Source organism: Salmo trutta, chromosome 6 (genome assembly GCF_901001165.1).
Source record: "Salmo trutta chromosome 6, fSalTru1.1, whole genome shotgun sequence".
Taxonomy (NCBI): Eukaryota; Metazoa; Chordata; class Actinopteri; order Salmoniformes; family Salmonidae; genus Salmo; species Salmo trutta.
This window is the reverse complement of record NC_042962.1, coordinates 34,728,926-34,748,491: the sequence shown is the minus strand read 5'-3', so window position 1 is coordinate 34,748,491 and position 19,566 is coordinate 34,728,926. Positions and strand designations below refer to the sequence as shown.

At 40.6% G+C, this 19,566-nt stretch overlaps 1 protein-coding gene across 2 annotated transcripts in view; it reads right to left on the bottom strand.

Moving 5' to 3' along the window:
- Positions 1-19,352, bottom strand: part of LOC115195872 (cadherin-18) — a 215,520-nt gene extending 196,168 nt beyond the window's left edge. Inside the window, exon 1 of one of the 2 annotated variants that reach the window (XM_029756194.1) lies at positions 19,118-19,352. The gene's annotated coding sequence lies outside the window, so the exon portion shown is untranslated. The remainder of the gene's footprint in view (positions 1-19,117) is intronic. The other variant, XM_029756193.1, reaches the window with a different exon arrangement.
- Between the last annotated feature and the right edge of the window lie 214 nt (positions 19,353-19,566).

Here is a 19,566-nt window from a genome sequence, read left to right as displayed (position 1 = left end):
GTACTTATTGCTTTGAACATGTAATAATACACGTCACAGGTACATACACTGAGTATACAAAACATTAAGAACACCTGCTTTTTCCATGACATAAACCAGGTTTCCAGCCACCTTTTTATGCGAGTAAAGTACATGTAGGATAAAAAATGTTTTATTAAGTTCAAATCGGTTACAGTTCATATGTAACCCACCACCTTGATTTGGTCTTATGTAGCAAAATTGTGTTTTTTATATTGATTAAAGTAGAGACTCAGAACTAAAATATGGTATAACATACACTGCAGCTGAGGAACAATGGGAAAGTAATTCTGGTTTGAATGTTGATCAACTTCTAACCCCAGTTTTGAGACAATGGACCTTGAATGTTTTGTACACCTACTGGAGAGCTCTTCTTTGTCTACACCCATTCAGCATCGTTCACACCCTTGTTAAGGCCAAACCCGTCTCTTTAAGGATTCACATATGAGTCCACGTGCTAATAAGAGTAAGTAAGGTAGTGTAGTAAACAACCAAACATTTCAAGGCTAAAAGTGGTGAAAATAGTAGCAAAAAGTAGTAGTAAAACTTCATAATCTAGTTCTATATCCTAATCTGATTTTGGTGCCGGTCATGTTGTCCTTCACATTACCGTCTCTGGTAAACACACACTATATCAAATAAAATCAAAGTTTATTTGTCACATGCACAGGATACAGAAGGTGTAAACAGTACAGTGAAATGGTTACTTGCATAGTGGAGTCTTTGTTTAGACATGTAGCTAGCTAGCTAGCTAAACAATTAACCATCATCCCAACCATACTACTAGCAATACAAACTGATTGTCATACAAATCAAATGTTATTTGTCACATGTGCAGAATACAGCAGGTGAAGACCTTATAGTGAAATACTTACTTACAAGCCCTTAACTTGTTATGGATAGGGGGCAGTATTTTCACGGCCGGATAAAAAATGTAGCCGATTTAATCTGGTTATTACTCCTGCCCAGAAACTACAATATGCATATAATTAGTAGCTTTGGATAGAAAACACTCCAAAGTTTCTAAAACTGTTTGAATGGTGTCTGTGAGTATAACAGAACTCAAATGGCAGGCCAAAACCTGAGAAGATTCTGTACAGGAAGTACCCTGTCTGACCATTTCTTGGCCTTCTTTGTCATCTCTATCCAAAACAAAGGATCTCTGCTGTAACGTGACACTTTCTAATGCTCCCATAGGCTCTCAGAAGTAGCCAGAATGTTGAATGATGACTCTGCTGTCCATGGCTGAAAAACAGTAGCGCATTTGGTAAGTGGTCGATCTGAGAACAATGAGACGGGTGCGCGCATGCACGTGAAGAGTCCATTTTAGATTTTGAGTCTGAACGGAAAGGACATCTCCCGGTTGGAATATTATCGCTTTTTTACGAGAAAAATCGCATAAAAATTGATTTTAAACAGCGTTTGACATGCTTCGAAGTACGGTAATGGAATATTTAGAATTTTTTTGTCACGAAACGCACCGGGCGCGTCACCCTTTGTCACCCTTCGGATAGTGTCTTGAACGCACGAACAAAACGCCGCTATTTGGATATAACTATGGATTATTTGGAACCAAACCAACATTTGTTGTTGAAGTAGAAGTCCTGGGAGTGCATTCTGACGAAGAACACCAAAGGTAATCAAATTTTTCTTATAGTAAATCTGAGTTTGGTGAGTACCAAACTTGGTGGGTGTCAAATTAGCTAGCCCGTGATGGCGAGCTATCTACTCAGAATATTGCAAAATGTGCTTCATCCGAAAAGCTATTTTAAAATCGGACACCGCGATTGCATAAAGGAGTTCTATATCTATAATTCTTAAAATAATTTTTTGTTTTTTGTGAACGTTTATCGTGAGTAATTTAGTAAATTCACCGGAAGTGTTCGGTGGGAATGCTAGTTCTGAACGTCACATGCTAATGTAAAAAGCTGGTTTTTGATATAAATATGAACTTGATTGAACAAAACATGCATGTATTGTATAACATAATGTCCTAGGAGTGTCATCTGATGAAGATCATCAAAGGTTAGTGCTGCATTTAGCTGTGGTTTTGGTTTTTGTGACATTATATGCTAGCTTGAAAAATGGGTGTCTGATTATTTCTGGCTGGGTACTCTGCTGACATAATCTAATGTTTTGCTTTCGTTGTAAAGCCTTTTTGAAATCGGACAGTGTGGTTAGATTAACGAGAGTCTTGTCTTTAAAATGGTGTAAAATAGTCATATGTTTGAGAAATTGAAGTAATAGCATTTCTAAGGTATTTGAATATCGCGCCACGGGATTCCACTGGCTGTTGACTAGGGTGGGACGCAATCGTCCCACCTAGCCCAGAGAGGTTAACTTGCAATGAAAACTACTTTCTGACAAAATTAGTAAGATATCTTATCTGAAAATGTCGCTAGACTCTTACCTGTATAAATGGATGAATTCTTCTCCCTCTCTGTAGTGGAGGCCATGGTTGCCCTTAGTTTGAAGATGTAATCCAGAGACAGGTGTTTAGTACAACAGCCTTCTGTGTTCTCTTTTCAACTCCTTCTGCATTTGAAATCCTGCTCTGCTCCCAACGGGAATTTCACTGATTTCAAAACCCGGTCAACTTTTTCCGTGACAACAACACTGTTGATCACCGTTTCTACCCCCTCATTGTCATCAGAAGACTGAAACATTTCTGGTTCAATGAAACATTTTTTACCGAAATCAGGGATTTCCTCATCATCTGATTCATTTTCAGAGTCAGAAAGAGTCAGCATGGCATGACTGTCCTCCAGATAGTAATCCATCCCAACTTGTTACCCTGATCTTTGTCGATAGCGTCTGTTAAATTCAGGGCAGCAATGTTGAAAAGGAGAGTGATGGAATGCTGCATCAGATGACCTGGCCTCCACATCACCTGACCTCAACCCAACTGAGATGTTTAGGGATGAGTTGGACCGCAGAGTGAAATGCAGCCAACGTATGTGCTCAGCGTATGTGGGAACTCCTCCGAGACTGTTGGTAAAGCATCCCAGGTGAAGCTGGATGAGAGAATGCCAACAGTGTGCAAAGCTGTCATCAAGGCAAAGGGTGGCTCTTTGAAGAATCTCAAATATAAAATATATTTTGATTTGTTTAACACGTTTCTGGTTACTAGATGATTCCATGTGTTTTATTTCATAGTTTTGATTTCTTCACTATTATTTTACAATGTTTAAAATAGTACAAATAAAGAAAAACCCTTGAATGAGCAGGTGTGTCCAAACTGTTGACTGGTACTGTATATTCCAAAAGTATGGATCAGGTGCTGTATTATCAATTAAACACTATGACATAAAGGGTCATCCGCTGTAATGCAATGCCAGAGAAAAGTTTGCACAGCAAATTGGTCAGTGTTACCTGGTGTTGATTTTTCAGTGTAACAATTATATTGTTGATGCAGGTGTTAAATTAACTCTGTAAGTGTTAAATTAACACTCATTGGTGTAAAATAACCCCAGTGTTGGTGTTAATAACCAGTGTTGAACCAAAACCATGCCCATCATAATAATATTTCCCATTATTTCCCATAATTATACCCATTATTTTTGTCTCCTTATGGAAACAAAATACATAATTAAATACTACATCCCCTTACGTTGAGCTCTTCAATACCATTACTCCTCAAATCTGATAACAATCTCTCCCTTTCCCTCCCATATTGCTAGCACTGAAATAGCACATGTTCCACTGTCTCCATCTCCTCCTGACAGTGATCACACCTTCCAGTCTGATATTTTCCTACCAATTTACATGTACTGTTGAGCCTTGTGTATCCCTATATCAGCATTCTGATTATACTTTCCTCCATTTTCTCTTGACCTTAAGACCTCCCTGCCCCTATCTTTTCCTGGATTCTGTACAGGTGTCTTCCCTTTCCCTACCGTTCCAAACATTTATTTTTAACCACTGATCTTATTAACCCCTTGTCTTCTGCTTTACTGATTGACATTTCCATTTCAACATTAAGATGTTTGAGAGCTTGCTTGGCAAGAACATCCACCACCTCATTTCCCTCTACTCACACATGAGTTAGTACCAAGAGGAACCTCACAAATACCCACATCTGTCTCACCCTTAACAGGCACTGCAAAGTCTCATACAATACATCATTGTCTGCTCTGTGCCACAAATACATTTAAGCTCATCAGTGCTGCAAATGAGTCAGAGCAGATGACTACCCTGTCTGGCCTCACCTCCTAAACCCACTCAGCAGCCAAGAATATAGCCAGTAACTTCATTGTGTTTACGGATAAATGATCCGTTGCTCTTTTTGTCAATGCCACCTTTAACTCAGGAACACTAAAAGTTGCAAATGTCCTCCATGTTTAAACCTGTTTGGGATAGGGGGCAGTATTGAGAATTTTGGAAAAAATATGTGCCCATTTTTAACTGCCTCCTACACCAACTCAGAAGCTAGAATATGCATATTATTGTTCAGGTTTGGATAGAAAACACTCTGAATTTTCTAAAACTGTTTGAATGGTGTCTGTGAGTATAACAGAACTCCTATGGCAGGCAAAAACCTGACAAGGTTTCAAGCAGGAAGTACCCTGTCTGACAAGGAGTCGTGCGTCTTGCATCTGTTTATTGAAAAGTAAGGATCTTAGCTGTAACGTGACAATTCCCAGGGCTCCGATAGGCTCTCAGAACCCGGGAAATAACTGAAGGTTAACGAGGCAGCCTCAGGCTGAAACACATTATCGGCTTTGGCAAGTGGCGGCTCAGAGGACCTTTGAATGAGGCGCGTGCACGATTCGCTCCTGAGGAGAAATTTTATTCGGCTGTTTAGGCTCAATGCATATTCCGGTCGGAATATTATCACTTTTCTAAGAGATAAATGGCATAAAAATTGGTTTTAAACAGCGGTTGACATGCTTCGAAGTACGGTAATGGAATATTTAGACATTTTTTGTCACGCCAATGCGCCATGCGCAAGACCGTGATGAAGCATTCTGATAGTGTCTAGAACTCACGAACAAAACGTCGCTGTTTGGATATAACGATGGATTATTTGGGACCAAACCAACATTTGTTATTGAAGTAGAAGTCCTGGCAGTGTATTCTGACGAAGAACAAGCAAGGTAAGAACATTTTTCTTATAGGAAATGTGATTTTGGTGGAGGCTGACCTGGGTGTGTGTCTAAATAGCTAGCCCTGTGATGCCGGGCTATGTACTTAGATTATTGCAAAATGTGCTTCATCCGAAAAGCTATTTTAAAATCGGACATATCGAGTGCATAGAGGAGTAATGTATCTATAATTCTTAAAATAATTGTTATGCTTTTTGTGAACGTTTATCGTGAGTAATTTAGCAAACTGTTAGTAAATTCCCCGGAAGTTTGCGGGGGTTATGCTTTTTCTGAACGTCACATGCTAATGTAAAAAGCTGTTTTTTGATATAAATATGAACTTGATTGAACAGACATGCATGTATTGTATAACACAATGTCCTAGGTGTGTCATCTGATGAAGATCATAAAAGGTTAGTGCTGCATTTAGCTGTGGTTTGGGTTTATGTGACATGATATGCTAGCTTGAAAAATGGGTGTCTGATTATTTCTGGCTGGGCACTCTGCTGACATAATCTAATGTTTTGCTTTCGTTGTAAAGCCTTTTTGAAATCGGACAGTGGGGTTAGATTAACGAGATTCTTGTCTTTAAATAGCTGTAAAATAGTCATATGTTTGAGAAATTGAAGTAATAGTATTTCTAACGATTCAAAAATCGCGCCACTGGATTTCAGTGGCTGTTACGTTGGTTGGGACGAGTTCGTCCCACATGCGCCAGAGAGGTTAAGGGGCCTTAGATCCACCATGACATGACAACATAGTATTACATTCTTAAATGTTCACTTACAATATTTACTGGATCTACTCCTTCCTCACCAGCTCTTACCCTCTCAAGCAACCCTAGGTTTATCATTGGCTGAGGGAGCAACCAAGGTGGGATAGCAGGAAGAACCACAGAGGGGCTGAACTCCTTCCCAAACAGTCCCATGTCTCTCTCCATGCCATTACCTATCCACCCAAAACTTGTTTTCAGATCTCGTTCATGCTCCCAGCAATCTAGGAGCACATGTTTTGTAGGACGTTTAACCTTATGACTTTGAAGATTTACCCAATATTTCATGGTTAATTGTTTTCATGTTCAACTTTAACCTGTCTGGGCTAGGGGGCAGTATTGAGAATTTTGGAAAAATATGTTCCCATTTTTAACTGCCTCCTACACCAACTCAGAAGCTAGAATATGCATATTATTGTTCAGGTTTGGATAGAAAACACTCTGAATTTTCTAAAACTGTTTGAATGGTGTCTGTGAGTATAACAGAACTCCTATGGCAGGCAAAAACCTGACAAGGTTTCAAGCAGGAAGTACCCTGTCTGACAAGGAGTCGTGCGTCTTGCATCTTTTTATTGAAAAGTAAGGATCTTAGCTGTAACGTGACAATTCCCAGGGCTCCAATAGGCTCTCAGAGCCCGCGAAATAACTGAAGGTTTACGAGGGAGCCTCAGGTTGAAACAGATTATCGCCTTTTGTAAGTGGCTGCTCCGAGGACCTTTGAATGATGCGCGTGCATGAGTCGCTTCTGAGGAGAAATTTTATTCGGCTGTTTAGGCTCAATGCATACTCCCGGTCGGAATATTATCACTTCTCTACGACATAAATGGCATAAAAATTGGTTTTAAACAGCGGTTGACATGCTTCGAAGTACGGTAATGGAATATTTAGACATTTTTGACACGCCAATGCGCAATGCGCGAAACCGGGAAGAAGCATTCTAGAACTCACGAACAAAACGTCGCTGTTTGGATATAACGATGGATTATTTGGGACCAAACCAACATTTGTTATTGAAGTAGAAGTCCTGGCAGTGTATTCTGATGAAGAACAAGCAAGGTAAGAACATTTTTCTTATAGGAAATGTGATTTTGGTGGATGCTGACCTGGGTGGGTATCTAAATAGCTAGCCCTGTAATGCCGGGCTATGTACTTAGATTATTGCAAAATGTGCTTCATCCGAAAAGCTATTTTAAAATCGGACATATCGAGTGCATAGAGGAGTAATGTATCTATAATTCTTAAAATAATTGTTATGCTTTTTGTGAACGTTTATCGTGAGTAATTTAGCAAACTGTTAGTAAATTCAACGGAAGTTTGCCGGGGGTTATGCGTTTTCTGAACGTCACATGCTAATGCAAAAAGCTGTTTTTTGATATAAATATGAACTTGATTGAACAGACATGCATGTATTGTATAACACAATGTCCTAGGTGTGTCATCTGATGAAGATCATCAAAGGTTAGTGCTGCATTTAGCTGTGGTTTGGGTTTATGTGACATGATATGCTAGCTTGAAAAATGGCTGTCTGATTTTTTCTGGCTGGGCACTCTGCTGACATAATCTAATGTTTTGCTTTCGTTGTAAAGCCTTTTTGAAATCGGACAGTGGGGTTAGATTAACGAGATTCTTGTCTTTAAATAGCTGTAAAATAGTCATATGTTTGAGAAATTGAAGTAATAGTATTTCTAACGATTCAAAAATCGCGCCACTGGAATTTCAGTAGCTGTTACGTAGGTGGGACGAAATCGTCCCACATACCCCAGACAGGTTAACGGCATCTCTCCCAACTCTAAATGCAGCACTGCCACTGGGGAGGCCCTGACTGTGCCACAACATATTCTTAGAGCTTGAGCCTGGATTACATCTAGCTTTTTTAAAGTTGTAGGAGCTGCTGATCCATATGCTACACTATTGTAGTCCAGTAATGACCTTGATATTGCTATACAGTGTCTTTGGAAAGTATTCAGACCCCTTGACGTTTTCCACATTGTGTTACGTTACAGCCTTAATCTAAAATTGATTAACCCTTTCATGCGTGAGTTCCAAATATCTCAAACGTTCGCCCCAGCGTGAGTTTTTTTATGCACATGATGTTAGAACGTTCTCTCCATTCCAGAATGTGATTGTTACGCAACAGTAAATTTAATCCGCGCTGCCCTCAAACGAAGGCACGCAGCCTGTTTTTATTTATAGGCTGTTTTCAATTTGTCAATTTCAAATAATTGTTTTTATTTTCTAAGAACAGTTTGAATTGAGGTGTGTTCTGCCTCATTCGTTCACATAAAAGTAGTCATTTTTACTTTTGCGGACCAATAATTTTTTGTGACATTTCTGACCCGGACAAAATTCCCCAAACACTTCCAGATTGTTAGTGCAGTTCAAGTCTGCAGACATTTGCTCATCTCCCGTCCTGCACACACGTGTTCAGATTTTCAATCTGTTGCCTGAATCGCAATCATAGTTGTTTTCGTTACCAATAATAACTTTGGAGATGTGTGCGTTTCTATCAAAGTAAGTGCCTTATTACCTTATAATAGTTTCTGCATGTCTGTTGTCATTTCTACTGTAGCATAATATTTTTGTGTATATTCCTCATAACCGCGGACACGCGAGGTAACGTTACTCATTTCATAACCTTTATGGTGTTATACTCAATGCTTAGGTAGCTAGCTACATTCTTCTATTAGCTCTGGAAAACAATGCTAAATACATCAGAGAAGAATTAGTATGTGTTGTATTTTGAAGCTACCCTGGCCTTACGAATCCCAAGTGGCGCAGCTATAAGGCACAGCGTCTCAATGCTAGAGGCGTCACTACAGACACCCATGTTCAAACCCAGACTGTTTTTCTATCAAAGTAACTGCCTTATTACGTTATAATAGTTGATGTAAGTCATGTTATACCACTTCTACTGTAGCTCACTGTGTGTATGGAGCATAATATATTTGTGTATATTCCTTATAACCACGGACACGCGAGGTAATGTTACTAATTTCATAACCTTTATGGTGTTATATTCAATCGTGCTTATGTAGCTAGTTACATTCTTCCATTAGCTCTGTAAATAAATGATAATTGTGTCAGAGAAGTATTGGCTTGTTGTATTTTGAATCTACCCTGGATTTGTTATAAAATATCTTCCTATACCACTTGGTCGTTTTCTGAGTGCATTCCACAAAGTTTTTTATCATGTCCGCGTTATCCACTGCCCCCATTTTGAGGTTATAGTCAAGCACGCAGTCTGGTTTGATTTTTCTCTCTCCTGTCAGGTGGTCCACCTTCCCTGTGGCCGACATGGTTGCTGTATGGACAGTGGAGAGGACATGGATGTCTCGTTTGTCATGCCACTTTACTGCCAGCTGTTGACATTTCTTATTTTGTATAACGGGTCATTTAGGATGGCAGTAGCATTGTTGATGAAATGCAGTCTTGGGAAAAGAGGGTGGCAAAGAAGGGAGTTGCAAACATAGGATCTGTGCTCCAGTATTCTTTTAAGGAGTCCTTATTTACTACCCCATGAGAAGGACTGTCACCAGGATGGTATACATTTCACTAATTGTGGTTGTCCCTGCTATGTCTCCCACCAGCTCCTCTGTCAGAAAGAACTTGAAGCACTCTGCCTCAGATGGAAATGGCAAGGGGCGTTGCACTCCAGACTGGGACTCATCAAAGCAAACAGCAGGGCCAGGAGGGGTGAAATGGCTGGCAGCCTTCCAGCTACAACAGAACTCCTGTACTTTATCCATTGTCGGTCTGCCTCCATCACCACCAGCATCTTCAAAGGGAATTGGGACTTTGTCAGTGGTCAAGGGGTCCTCAGATTCAGGGTTCTCAATGGCCTGGGGGCAGCCCCTCACTGTCAGAATCTGATTCCTGACTTTCAGACTCATTCTCCGAATTTTTTTAAATCTCCAGAATTTCCGCATTTGTGAGTAGTCTCCTTTTGAAAGACATTGCTAATGCTACAGCTTACCTCACTAGCTACATACAACAACACTGAATGGCTCGGAGTGAGAGCTTACGTGATTGACTGCCTGCACGCGCCATTTGTATCAATATTTCACTATCAGAAAATGTTTTATGGTAATTATTGATATATTTACTGTATTATTCTCATGTTTTTCAATTACCGGTGATAAATCATGCATTCCGATTCTTGCATAGATTGTAAGGGGCACATAGTGTGTGTGTAAAATACTTTTTTGAAGGTTGTACTGATTATGATGAGCTAAGCTAATTCCAGCTATGTGTGTGGAGCCATGTTTGTTGACATACAATGCATTCTGGGTTTCATGTAATCGTCTGTCGGACCAAAGATGCTATAACAAAACGAGGTGAGTAAGGGTTCACTCATTTTTTGAGAACTTCAGGAAGTGAATGGTGGGATGTGAACGATGGTAGACGACACACACCTTCAACATGCATACCATAAACAGACCAAACTCATCTAGTCTTCTCTTGTTATCGTTGTTTCTGTGAGGATAAAAAGCATGGCCGTGCGCCGAAACTAATCATCGTCGGATTACTTTCGATTTCTAGAAAGAGTTTTACTCATTTATTTGATCAACGGTGAGCTCACCCGTGATGTGATTAATTATACATAGTAATTGCTATTAGCTAATTCATATTGTACTTTATGTCAGCCAAAAGTAAGAAAATATGACCACTTGTGTTGCGTCAATCTTTCCTCAATTAACGCTAGGCAAATGTAGCCTAGATTTTTCCGGTTAGGATGATTGTGTTATGCTATAGATACTTCTGTGAATATCTGAACATTGCATTCAAAAATAAACTGCTCACATTCTGGACATAACTTTGTAAGGACTGTGTTTGTGTAAATAGTTTCTGAAAAAAGTGTGGCCAGCTCAAATGCTGATTGTTGCGTCATTCGAAACTGGCCGTTCTAAATAAGCGTTCTAAATAAGCGTTCTAATCACACGGGTGTGATCGTATGCTTCAGGGACCACTGTAGAACGATCACACCCGTGTGATGGTACGCGTGAAAGGGTTAAATATGTCTTTTTTTCTCAGCAATCTACACACAATACCCAATAATGACAAAGCAAAAACAGGTGATAATTTTTATAAGTAAATTTATAAAATAATAAAAAAAGAATAATCTTATTTACATTCCGAGTGGCGCAGCGGTCTAAGGCACTGCATCTCAGTGCTAGAGGCATCACTACGGACACCCTGGTTCGAATCCAGGCTGTATCACAACCTGCTATGAGTGGGAGTCCCACAGGGCGGCTCACAATTGGCCCAACATCATCCGGGTTTGGCCGGTGTAGGCCGTCAAGGTAAATAAGAATTTGTTCTTTATTGTTAACCTGTTATGGCTAGAGGGCAGTATTTTCACGGCCGGATAAAAAACGTACCCGATTTAATCTGATTATTACTCCTGCCCAGAAACTAGAATATGCATATAATTATTGGCTAACCCTTATTTACCCTTTCGGATAGTGTCTTGAACGCACGAACAAAACGCCGCTATTTGGATATAACTATGGATTATTTGGGACCAAACCAACATTTGTTATTGAAGTAGAAGTCCTGGGAGTGCATTCTGACAAAGAACAGCAAAGGTAATAACATTTTTCTTATAGTAAATCTGACTTTGGTGAGTGCTAATCTTGGTGGGTGTGTAAATAGCTAGCCCTGTGATGCCGGGCTATCTACTTAGAATATTGCAAAATGTGCTTTCACCGAAAAGCTATTTTAAAATCAGACATAGCGAGTGCACCATGAGAAACAAGATTCTCTGGTCTGATGAAACCAAGATTGAACTCTTTGGCCTGAATGCCAAGTGTCACGTCTGGAGGAATCCTGGCACCATCCATATGGTGAAGTATGGTGGTGGCAGCATCATGCTGTGGGGATGTTTTTCAGCGCAAGGGACTGGGAGACTAGTCAGGTTCGAGGCAAAAATTAACAGAGCAAAGTACAGAGAGATCCTTGATGAAAACCTGCTCCAGAGCGCTTAGGACCTCAGAATGTGAACCTTCTCCCCAGTTTAACAGGACAATGACACTAAGCACACAGTCAAGACAATGCAGGAGTGGCTTCGGGACAAGTCTCTGAATGCCCTTGAGTGTGCCAAGCTTGTAGCGTCATACTGAAGAAGACTCAATTCTGTAATCGCTACAAAGGTGCTTCAACAAAGTACTGAGTAAAGAGTCTGAATGCTTACGTAAATTCTAAAAACCTGTTTTTGCTTTGTCATAATGGGGTATTGTGTGTCGGGGAAAAAATGTTTTAAATTATTTTTAGAAAGCTGTAACTTAACAAAATGTGGAAAAAGTCAAGGGGTCTGAATACTTTCCGAAGACACTGTAAAGAAGAAACTTTATTATGAAACCAAGATCAATAATATAAAGAATGTTGGAAAAAATATTGATTAATTTAAATGAAATTATGGGCAGAAAGACAAGTTCAACTTTCATCAAATCAGAATGCTTATTCATCACAAAACTATTTGATGTTGGCAATTATTTTAATGATTATTTAATTGGCAAAGTGGCCAAATTTAGGCAGGAAATGCCCGTGACAAACAGTGAGCAATTTTATTCATGCATAAAAAAACTAATAATGAAAGAGAAGCAGTGCTAGTTTGAATTTTGTAAAGTTAGTGTGGGAGAGGTGTAAAAATTATTGTTCACGATTAATGATGACAAACCTCCTGGCGATGGTTGCTGACTCTATAGCCACTCCTATCTGTCATATTTTTAATCTGAGCCTAGAGGAAAGTATTTGTCCTCAGGCCTGGAGGGAAGCCAAAGTCATTCCGCTTCCCAAGAGTGGTAAAGCGGCCTTTACTGGTACTAACAGCAGACCTATAAGCTTGCCGCCAGCTCTTAGCAAACTGTTGGAAAAAATTGTGTTTGACCAAATATAATGCTATTTCTCTGTAAACAAATTAACAACAGACGTTCAGCATGCTTATAGAGAAGGGCACTCAACATGTACTGCACTAACACAAATGACTGATGATTGGTTGAAAGAAATTGCTAATAAGAAGATTGTGGGAGCTGTACTGTTAGATTTCAGTGCAGTCGTTGATATTATTGACCATAACCTGTTGTTGAAAACACTTAAGTGCTATGGCTTTTCAACCTCTGCCACATCGTGGATTCAGAGATATCTATCTAATAGAACTCAAAGGGTTTTCTTTAATGGAAGCGTCGCTAATGTCAAACATGTAATGTGTAGTGCACCACAGGACAGCTCTCTAGGCCCTCTACCCTTTTCTATTTTTACCAATGACCTGCCACTGGCATTAAACAAAGCATGTGTGTCCATGTATGTTGATGATTCAACCATATACGCATCAGCAACCATAGCTAAGGAAGTCACTGAAACCCTTAACAAAGAGTTGAGGTCTGTTTTGGAATGGGTGGCCAGTTAATAACTGGTCCTGAACATCTCTGAAACTAAGAGCATTGTATTTGGTACAAATCATTCCCTAAGTGCTAGACAGCTGAATCTGGTAATGAATGGTGTGGCGGTTGAACAAGTTGAGGATAATAAATTACCTGCCGTTACCTTAGATTGTAAACTGTCATGGTCAAAACATATAGATTCAATGGTTGCAAAGATGGGGAGAGGTCAAGCCTTAATAAAGAGATGCTCTGCTTTTTTGATACCACACTCCAAAAAGCAAGTTCTGCAGGCTCTAGTTTTGTCTAATCTTGATTTTTGTCCAGTCGTGTGGTCCAGTGCTGCAAGGAAAGACCTAGTTAATCTGCAACTGGCCCAGAATAGAGCGGCACATTTTGCTCTGAATTGTAATCTGAGTGCTGACATAAATTCCATGCATGCCAGTCTCTCTTGGCTAAGAGTTGAGGAGAGAGGAGAGACTGACTGCATCACTTCTTTTTATAAGAAACATTAATGTGTTGAAAATCCCAAATTGTTTGCATATTCAATCTACACACAGCTCTGACAGACACACTTATTCCACCAGACATGCCACCAGGGGTCTTTTCATAGTCCCTAAATCCAGAACAAATTCAAGAAATTGTACAGTATTATATAGAGCCCTTATTGCATGGAACTTCCTTCCATCTCATATTGCTCAAAAAAACAGCAAACCTGGATTAAAAAAACAGATAAAGCAACACCTATTTCACCTAGATCGTTTGTGTGTCTGCATTGATATGTAGGCTACGTGAGCCTTTTTAAAAATGTATGTAGTTCTGTCCTTGAGCTGTTCTTGTCTAATGATGTTCTGTATTTTGTCATTCTCTATTATGTTTCCTGTTTTGGGTGGACCCCAGGAAGAGTAGCTGCTGCTTTTGAAACAGGTAATGGGATCCTAATAAAAGTCTATTCCCCCCCACCACTCCATTCCTGACAGTCAACGCATATTTTCCTTCCTTTGATAACTACTCTGTTAATATGTTCCACCCATGTCATTCGAGTGTCAGACCAGATCCCCAGGAACCTAAACACTCCCACCCTCTCCAGATTCCTCCCGTACAGCTTCAGGCATATTTCCTCCCCAACCTTCTTTGTAGTAAAGAACACAGGGTGTGTTTTCTCAACTGAGAACTTGAAACATCACCTGAGGGACCACTGCTGAACTTCTCTGATCACATCTTGAACTCTTCCGACTGTATGGGAAATATTTCTCCCTCTCTTCCATAGTGCCCCATAATCTGCAAACAATGACCTCCCAATAACTGCTCTCACCTGGGAGATACATCATCAATCATAATGGAGAACAATAAAGGACTAATCACACTTCACTGGGGGGTACCATTATCTACCTCATACATTTTTGACATAGAGCTCCCCACCCTCACTTGTATTGAGCGTCGAAAGAAGAAGTCATTTATCCAGTTAAAAACCCTTCCTTCTAGCCCATTTTATCCAGTTTGATAAGCAGGCCCTCCTTCAACATCATATCATGATCCTCCTTACTACTGCTTGTGCTTGTTTATACTGTATCAGTTACTGGTAGTTATAGAACCTTTTCAACATCCTGAAAGGCTCGTTCATACTCTTCACAGCATCTCTGCACTCTTCACTCCCCAAGGGAACTGCCTTCCTCATTTTCCCCTGTGTACCTATGGGTGTTACCTGCCTTCCGGACCCTACTGTTGCTCCTCTTACTACATCATTCACTGTTTCTATATACATCTGCACTGAGATCCAATGGCAACAGCCCCTGTTCACTCAACTCCTGAAACTGACCCCCTTCTGCTTTCCCAAATATCCATCTCCTCATCTAATTTCCTGCTGTATCTTCCACCCTCATTCCGACAGTACACATGATTGGGTAGTTATCACTACCCCCTGTAGATTCCTCCCATACCTCCCAACTACATCTGCCTGCCATTGAACTCGAGATCAGAGCAAGATCCAGGCCAGATTCATTTCCACTTTTACCATTTACATAACTCTGTGACCCTCCCCAGAGTGTACTTTGGGCATTAAAATCCCCACACCATATCACCTGTCTCCTATCTTGACCTTCTACACTCCCAAGGACCATCAACTCTAGTCACTTACACAGGTTGTAAAAGTTTACTATTACCAGATTCCCCTCCCAACCACGCTTCTACCACTACATACTCCTGCTCAACTAGAACATCTAGAGTAGCTTTAAACCATGTCTCCTGGAGACATATCACATCTAGTTTAGCTGATAAATCCTCAAGAAACTGCTAGAACTCTTTTCCATTGGCTATCAAACTTTTCTTGTTCCATTGGAGGATTAATGCCCTTATTAAAATGAACCAAGACATGATTCCTGCATTGTCTTCTTTTCAATCTCGAGGTCATCCCTCACATTTCCCCATGTCAATCCTGTGATCCCTAGATACTTTACTGCCTGATCCAAAATGATCTCAATCCACTTTTTTAGATTTCTCACTTACCATGCAGTTGATTGCTGCTGTTACGAATCTAACAATCTTCTACATATCTACTCTTGTGTTCTCCCCCATTCTGCTCCCTACATCACCCCAACCTGCATCCCAATCTGTCCAGGAATACCTGTTCTTCTAGGTGCCCCGCTTGTCTCTGCGTGAACTACCTACACTGCTTCTGTATATGAGATTTTACACTTTTACACTCCTCATCTGCTGTGCTTCCACCTGTCTTTTCCTCTCTGCACAACCCCCACACTATGAGTGCCCCCACAGTTACAGAACTTTAACTGGACCCAATCTCCACATTCCCCATAAGCATGTTTCCCCCCTCACTTCACACATCTCCTTTTGCCTTTACACACCACCACCACATGCCCAAACCTTTGACAGTTATAGCAACGCAATGGTTTCAGAACATAAGCTTGCAAATAGCAACTCATATACCCAACTTCTTCTGTCAGTACCGGATCCTGTAAGTTAAGTAGCACTGATAGGCCATCCACCTTCTTCCCTTCTCATGTCATCAACCCTTCAAGTGGTCCTTTATTTCTTTCATGTTAAGAATTTCTGGAACTCCCGTAATAACTCCCTTTACCCACTGCCGTTCGGTTTGATCCGATATGCTACTATACACCACACGTTTTCATACCTGCTTGAGTTTGTGAGCCTTCTCACACTGTTTAGCATCAATACACCTCATCCAAGACTTTTAGCAGACACAACCTCTCCTACTTTACTCTTCAAATCACTAGCCAATACGATCGGACTTACCGCAGTGACTCAACACTTGTCCTCAAACTTCACCAACACCTTGAACTCCACTTCTATTTGCACAACACTGTGAACTAAACCTCTCTCATCACTACTCTCCTCTGATGAGACCTGCAAAGAACCTCGGTCTTCCTCTTCTTCACATCTACTCACACTACTCTTACTCCACCTTTCTCCCCCATCATTACACTCCATGACATCCTCCTCAATGCCTAATCCCCCTACTTTTCCATCCATCTCTGCTCCAGTCACAGCCCAGTGTTGCTCAACCACCCCCACATCAACACTAAAAAACCTTTCCAATCGAAATCGGATGCTTTCACTGCACAAACTACAGGCCTGCAGGCATGACCACTCCCCTCCAAGTTCAAGTCTGGTCAACAACAGCAAGAAACAGCCCAGGACAGAGAATGGATGAATGCAACATCCATGTCTATGTTACTAACAAATATGGTCATGGGTGGTAAGTCTAAAATTCACTCGAAAGGCAAGGCACTCTGGAGAATATGCAAATAAGGTTTTACTCGAAGCAGTGTGTTAATTTAGAACTGAAAAGTGTGGACCGTATAGACACTGCAACAGTGTTAAATGTAGATTCAGTCTTTTAGTACTACTGTAATAATAATCATAATAATAATCAACCATAATAATAATGGATTGTATTTATATAATGCTTTTTCCACCTAGGTGCTCAAAGCCCTTTACATAGTAAGGGGGAAACTCACGTCATCCGCCACCAAGTGTAGTGCCCACTTGGGTTATGCAGGGCAACCATTTGTGCCATTATGTTTCAGGTATGTCTCTAGAGAAAGCAAGCTTGAGCCATTACAAGACTAATTTATACCATTTACAGGGCCCAGTATCTGCTGGTTTTTAATTTCTCCTTTCAATTAAGACCTACTGTAGATAACCAGATGAGGGGAGTTCCTTACTAATCAGTGACCTTAATTAATCAATCAAGTACAAGGGAGGAGCAAAAACCAGCAGGCACTCGGCCCTGCGTGGAATGAGTTTGACACATGTGCCCTACATCAATGACCGTCATATTGACACCAAGGTCTGTGCTTCAAACACCTACTTAAACAGAGCCACTGTTCAAGACTGCAGGAAGAGATGGGGATTATTCTACTATCAAGTCCTACTTTTCATCATTTTCCAAGGTCTTATTTTCAAAATAAAAGCGCTATATCCCCTTAAACTAGCTTAGAGTGATCATGAGAGGTCATCATGCAATTGTCATTATCCTCTAGGGGTTGTTTCCTGGACACAGATTAAACCTATAGTCCTGGATTAAGAAGAATGCTCAATTTAGATTCTCCATTTAAAGTGTTGTGTGTGTAGTACATGATTAGGCTTAATCTGTGTCTGGGAATCCAGTCCTGGATGTCCAGTTTGCATCACACATTTATTGATTGATTCCTTCAGAATTTTAAGTGATGAAAGCCAGTACAGCATACTCCCAAAACCATCCTCACTAAACCAACCTCTCACGAGCATTCACGGAAATTGAACGCAATCATTGAAGGTCAGCCCAGGTTATACAATGAAACGACACCACAATGGAGGGCTGGAACTGTCAGGTCAGAATACAGATATTCAGTTCCTAATGTGGAATGTGGAAATACTCTGACAGAAGCTTTACATAAGCATTAATATGTAGTGCAATGATTTGATGCTCAACGGCTGTTGTGAAAGCAAAAAAAAAAAAAAAAACTACAACAACAACAACAGTGCTTCCATAAATTAGCTCACACTCCAATGGAAATATTAAAAACATTTCACTGCCATCCCGCCTGCAGTTGAGCACACCTTTCTAGACAGAGATAACAATTACAATATAAACACTGAGCAGAGTCTGACGAGGTAGAATCCGATTCAGGAACAACTCAACATCCAACAGTTGACTCGTGTTTTTTCATAGCTAGCAACCCATCGTATTTCCATAGCATTTATTTCCATACAACTACGAATATGCTGTAGTTTTTCCATAACATTTAAAAACAGTCAAACATTTCTCCACATTTCTATGCATTCCAACACAAGAGCCTGTATGCTGTTCTTTTTCAACAACAAAAAATAATAATAATAATAATTCAGAGAGAGATGAATTTTGATGCAGAGAAAGACCTCTGCTAATAATGGATAAAAAATCAATGAGTTGAGTCCCGTTTCCTGCAGTGCATTTATATTTGTCTGGAGCTAGCGCTGCCCATGCATCAGATGGATCAGATATCAAAACTCACACTCTCTCACACTCCCTTACATCAGCTGTAGCAGTGGCAGTAGCATCAATCTTTAACTCCAGTGAGGGATAGAGAAGAAGGCTTACAACATGCACATCACCGGAGACTGCAAGTGCGGTCATTAGCACCAAAAAATTACTTGCAATAAACCCCCTCGCTCCTTGCTTTCTTTATCTCTCTCTCTCTCCCTCTCTCTCTAACACACACACATCCACACACTCACACACACTCACCCAAAAATTACTTGCTATAAACACCCTCGCTCCTTGCTTTGTTCATCACTCTCTCTCTCTCTCTCTCCCTCTCTCTATTTCACACACACACACACATCCACACACACACACGCGCACATACCTTAAAACATTTTCCATACCTGGTGGGACTTCTTCTGACAGATATGACAGCTGTCGGCTTGTGAGGAGGAATGAGCAGGACTTTCTGTGTACCCCTCACCATTTTCTTTCTCTTTTTCTCACTCCCTTTTTCCATCTCTCTACCTCTGTCTGTCTCTCTGGGGCATTGCTTAGTTGCCGGCTAGCGGAGAGCCCTCTCTCCCTCTATCGCTGTCTCCCTCACCGTGTGTGTGTATGTGTGTGTGTGTGTGAGAGAGGTGGATTGAGGGAGTGTATGTGTGTACAGTATGGGCCATCCTCCAATCCTGCATGACTACGACTGCAGCAGCTCTAGGAGGAGGAGATCTCTGACTGGTAAACTGAGGGCTTAGAACATGTCTGTCAGGCTTGCACCACCCTCTGTCTTTCACATTACCCTCATATCCCTCTCTGTCTCTTCCTATATTTATC